A 5,848-nucleotide genomic window follows, 5' to 3' on the forward strand; every position below is an offset into this window, starting at 1 on the left:
TCCCCGGCCACTTTTTCTAGCTCTTCCGGGGGATTCCTGAGGCGTTCCCAGGCCAGCCGAGAGACATAGTCCCTCCAGCGTGTCCTGGGTCTTCCCTGGGGCCTCCTCCCAGTTAGACGTGCCCGGAACACCTCACCAGGGAGGCGTACAGGAGGCATCCTGATCAGATGCCCGAGCCACCTCATCTGACTCCTCTCCCTACTCTAAGCCCCTCCCGGATGACTACATTAAGCAATACCACTCACAAATGTGATATGGCACCATTTGTAACATCTTCTTCCTTTTTTGTCCATTTGGCAAGATGATTACTGGTGTCACTTCTGCCTCTGTCCCAGAAGTCCCACCCTTCTTTCATGGACTATTTTTAAGATTCGGCTAATCTGTAAGCTGGCATTCAGTCCTGGGCCCAGGTCTGTATGCAATGGAGCTCAATGCCAGAAGCAACCTTTGTATTCTTCAGCCTAAAATGGTTACATTTACTTTTGTGTTTAATGTTTTGATTTCTTCCAGCCATGTATTACAGGAAATGGGGTTAACCATAAGGTGCCAAATATCTTCATTTTATCTTGTATATTTATTTTACAGTAAACATGTTCAGACAGAAACTTGCCCCTTTCTAAAATAAAAAAAAACTTCTTAGAGATAACCTTTCTGTGTACTGTGTATAGTATTGGGTAGCCTGGGTACAGAATGTTTAGTATTAATGCATCTTATCTATAAGAGATTGGGTTTAAATCTCAGGTTGGTCACTTTCTCTGTGGAGTTTACATGTTCTCATTGTGTCTGTTTGGGTTTTTCTTTGGGTATTCTGGTTTTCCTCCCACATCATAAAGAATCACAGACTAGATAAGGTGGTAGATCTGAAATAGCCTGGTATGTGTGAGTGTACATTTCATAATGTGTAGGTTCTTGCCTTGTACCCATTACAGCCAGGGTAGACTCCATGATCCTAGAATTGGACTGAGCAGATTGTGGCCTTTTTACCATCTAAAGCAAGTCATCCTGTTGCAACATCAGTTAGCCTTCCTCTTGGCCCTCTCTCATGGTAGTGCTGCTTTGTTGCAATATGTGGATTTTGCTGCACTGCTAGAGATTTCTTTTCAGAAAGCCTGAAAAACAAGCCTCAAATTGTCGACATTTGCTTACAATGATATAGGGGGTGGAGCTGCTAACAAATTACAGGTCAGCAATGACTGTGTTGCCTATTAGAATTCTTCTAATTTTAACCACAGTTTGCCCTGTGTGTACATGAAGATCAATAAATTAATTGAAATTGGTTGCCAGTGGAAACCTGAGGTCATGATAGCTTGTCTCTCTCTCTCTGCATTCCCCTCCATCACAGTAAGTGTGACATGCTGTAATTTAAATCGAGCAGCAGCCAGACCGGTCAGTCCTGTCTTTCACAGGGTGACTTATGTATAGTAGGTGCGTTGGGAGCTGCAAGATGATGTACAAGACTGAGGTTGTTTGTAGTTTTGGTGAAACGAGGGAAGAGCCTTGCGATCAAACCCAATATGAATAAAGAAGAGGTGTCCTGTTAATCTTTAGTTCCTTGATGTTTCCCTACAATCTGAGAGGCAGAATGGACTTTTCTCTACCTTGAATTCTTTTGGCTGTAGTGGCTTTGATCCAACCAAATAACAGTGGGTATGTCCTCTATTGGGAAAATAGACTTTTGTTCTTAGAATAATTATAATGATCTTAAATATTATCATATGCACAGTGTTAATCACAAAGAATCCTGCTAACAATTTATCTTTTGATTACTAAACTGTTTTGACGTAAATCACAATTATCATGACCCATTTATCCATCTTATTACAAACCTGTTCATCTAGTTCAGGGTTACAGGGCCTAGTACAAGACAGCAACCAACAGTGGATGGCACTGCATTGCATTTATCAATAAGGAGAATGACCTACAGTCAACAACTAATCAGACTTGAAGGTATTTGGGATATGAGAGATAAACTGGAATACCTGAAAAAGAGCCCTTATAGACAGAGGGATAATGTAAAAACTTAAAGGCAAGAGACCAAGCTGGACTTAGGAGCTGTGGGGCAGCATATCTTAAAACTGTGCTGTCATTCTAACCTGATAATAACGAACAAAAACAGAAAATATAATCATAGCAGTATTTAGCATAATAATAGCACACCCCAGCCCTCCAAGTCAGTGCAGTGTTAACATATTGTTTTTTATCTTGTAATAAACTCTCTTCCAAAATCTACAAAAAATGTGCCAATTGAATCTCCATTGTTACTTTAATACTATTACTATTTTGTGGCATTCTTTACAGTTTTATATTATAAATTATTTTTAGCCTTGTGATGAGACTTGATACTAAGTTGTAATTTCAGGTAAAAATTCTAAACTTCTCCTGAGGCCTAGGAATGTCACCATTTTCATTTAACATTTCAGTTTTGACTGTACAAGTCTGCAGGGTTTTATTTTTTACATTGTAATTTCCTTTACTGTATAATGTGCCTTCTCATTGAGCATACTGCCAATGCACTTTACACACAAAAGAAAAATGCTGGTTTATTTTAGTGTGAGAAAGGACGTCAAAACAGTTGGATTTCTGCTATGAAAATTCAGGTGGGTCCTGTTGGACCTGGCAGAGAGAGCTGCCATCAGAAAGTGTGAAGCCATGCAAAAGAGGTGTGTGAGTGAGTGTGAGAGACATAGAGAGAGAGAGAGATGATCAAACACGTAAAGAGCAGACCTCCTCCTCTCCTTAAATCCATTGGCCTGGGTACATGGCTGCTAGGAATTTTAGGAACAATTCTGTCTTGGACTTTAGTTGAGTGCAGAAGCCTCTGACCCCAACTAAGAAATGTAAGGTGTGAATGTGCAGGCTGAGGGACAGCATTCTCATTGGAGAATGGCCAAGTAAGCTTGATGAGAGGGAGTGAGCAATTGATACTGTGCTTTTCACAAAGTATCAAATTATCACCACCGGTAATAAAAATGTCATCCTACAAAATGCCTTAAAAAATCACAAAATGAAGATCTATCAAGATATTGTCAAATAGTACAACCATCAAATGATAATGTTAGAAGACATCAGTTTGTCAACATTAAATGCTCATCAATCTGCGGAGAAACACAAATGAACATTCATAATTGTGTGCTTTTTTTCAATGAGCAAAGTGCTTAATCATATTGCAGGTAAGGAATCAACATAATTAATGATAACAACTATTCCAAAGTAGCGACTTGTGCAAGTTTACCCAAGCTTTAAATTGCATCACGGAAACATCAACCAATGTCCAAGGTCTAAAGAGTTTATTCTGAAGAGTTCAGGCTGCACATGTGTATACCTGGGGACAAACATGGAAAGAACATGTCTGTCCAAGAAACCTGGACATGGGCAAGATGCTGCAGGCACAAGGACAGTTTTTACCTATTCCAATAAGAAATATTTTTCTAGGCAAGAAATTGGCCTGAGCATATCATGAAAAACTGGATTATCATTATGACAAAATTGAATTTGCTATAAACATTACAACACAAAGTTGAATTACTGACGTGAGTTTTCCCCACTTGTCCTTAATGCCACTTGTCAAGATCAACAGTAATAGTGGGCACCATGATTGAGCAGTAGTTGGAAATTGAGTTCTGATCTTGAGTGGAGCTTCTGTTTAGAGTATTGTGATTGACGTCCGTTGACCTTGCCTGGTCGGGATGCCCTTTTGAAGAGAGGACTGGGGGAGTGGACACGAGAGGGCAGCCCCACTGGTTTACATTGGGGCAACAGGACTGGAGCTTAGAAGCTCAACCATGCCGGGGCCTGTGGCCACTGACACGGGACGCCTGGACAGCAGAGGAGTTGGATTCCCATGCAGCACTTCCGCCACACCCGAAAGTGCTGTTGGAAGTTGATTAAGGAGCACCTGGAGCATTTCCGGGTGCAGTATAAAAGAGGCCACCTCACTCCATTCGGGGAGCCAGAGTCGGGAGGCAGAGGACAGAGTTTGCGAGAGAGGAGTAGAGGTGGCCAGATAAGAGAAGAACAGGACTGGACTGAGCATTGCAACTGGTTGATGCACTGTGTTGTGTGTACAGAAGAACTGTAAAATAAAAGGTGGGTGCTTTTGGACATTGTTGTGCCTCAGTGTCTGTAGCCGGGCTGGTCTTCTACAGTATCCATATTCTCCCAGCATCTTTGTGAATTTTAATTCTGGCACTACATAAGCAAGTGAACAGCATTTACTGGCCTAGTCTGAATGCCCTGTGATGGTCTGACTTGGTCCCTGCCTTGCACCAAGTGATGCCAGTGTGGACTCCTTCATCTCTACACTCATCTGATGCTGTGTTTTTGTGTCTTCTGTTGCATATCCTTTCTGATGTGCTATATTTGTAACTGGGCGGCACGGTGGCGCAGTGGTAGCGCTGCTGCCTCGCAGTAAGGAGACCTGGGTTTGCTTCCTGGGTCCTCCCTGCGTGGAGTTTGCATGTTCTCCCCATGTCTGCGTGGGCTTCCTCTGGTTTCCTCCCACAGTCCAAAAACATGCAGGTTAGGTGCACTGGATCCTAAATTGTCCCTAGTGTGTATGCCCTGCCTGGGGTTTGTTTCCTGCCTTGCGCCCTGTGTTGGCTGGGATTGGCTCCAGCAGACCCCCATGACCCTGTAGCTAGGATATGGCGGGTTGGATAATGGATGGATGGATATATTTGTAACTGGTGTATAGTGCTTTGGGATTGCAAATGGAAGCAAGCTTTAAGATGAATAAATAGAACTGAATGATAATGGTAATAGTATAAATAATCCATTTCTTGCTTATAAGTCTAATATTACAGGTTCTTTCAAAATCAAAACTATGTACAAATGTTTTTTATTCATTTTCTTTGAAGAAACTACTGAGGCTTTTACTCTGTGAATAGAACATTAAAGAAATGTCCTTTTACACCTGATAAGGGTGTTTAGAGATGAAGTGTGCACTCACTGGAGAGTCACATGATACTTGGTCAACATGTATAAAAACCCTGGCGTGTGGTACTCCAGTTGACATTGGAATTTGTCAGGCCATACTGATGATGCCAGGCCAAATCTCATGATTACCTCAACATATACTTGTCCAAGTGTTTGGCTTTGTATATGCTGAGCATGCCTCCTCATATAGGGTTACCTTCCAAAAGATTTTATTTCAGTTTGAAATAAAGATCCCATCATGTGGGAAATACATTAATAAGATGATACACCTCTTCTCTAACGTCAATGCTGCTTAATGTTTATTACTGTGGAACGGGCCCAGGACACAGACAGGCGAACAACGTTTGTTCACCCAACACACCCATTTATTCACCACAACTACTATATACAATATTTACAAGTTCAGTGCACGTCCCAGTGCCTCCAGCACCAATTCCCCCAAAGTCCGGGCCTCTCACAGTCTTTCTTGCCCTTCTTCTGGCCGCCTCCAGTCCTCTCTCCAGCTCCGTCCTCTTCCATTCGACTTCCACTCTCGAATGCAGGGAGGCGGCCCCTTTTATTTAGCTGCTTCCCGGCATTCCTCCTTGGGCACGCCCCCGTGTGGCGGAAGTGCCGGCTGCGCACCTGGAAGCCCTCCGGAAGTGGCGGAAGTGCTGGGCTCCAGGGTTCTTCAGGCACCGGGGCGCCGCCTGGCGGTGGCCACGGGCCCCTACAGGGTTGGGCATCCAAGCCCCCTACCAACAAAACCAGGGAGATCGCCCCCTCGTGGTTGGGAGGAGGCACCAGCCCTACTCCGGTCCCCTTGGGCATCCCTGTCTGTGACATTACCCACAATCATACAGAGTGCTCAGTGCAGCAGCCAGTTTGATATTTAATGGTGACATTTTAATGGAGTAAAAGTAACAATCAAAAT

The sequence above is a fragment of the Polypterus senegalus genome, chromosome 1 (genome assembly GCF_016835505.1).
Source record: "Polypterus senegalus isolate Bchr_013 chromosome 1, ASM1683550v1, whole genome shotgun sequence".
Taxonomy (NCBI): Eukaryota; Metazoa; Chordata; class Cladistia; order Polypteriformes; family Polypteridae; genus Polypterus; species Polypterus senegalus.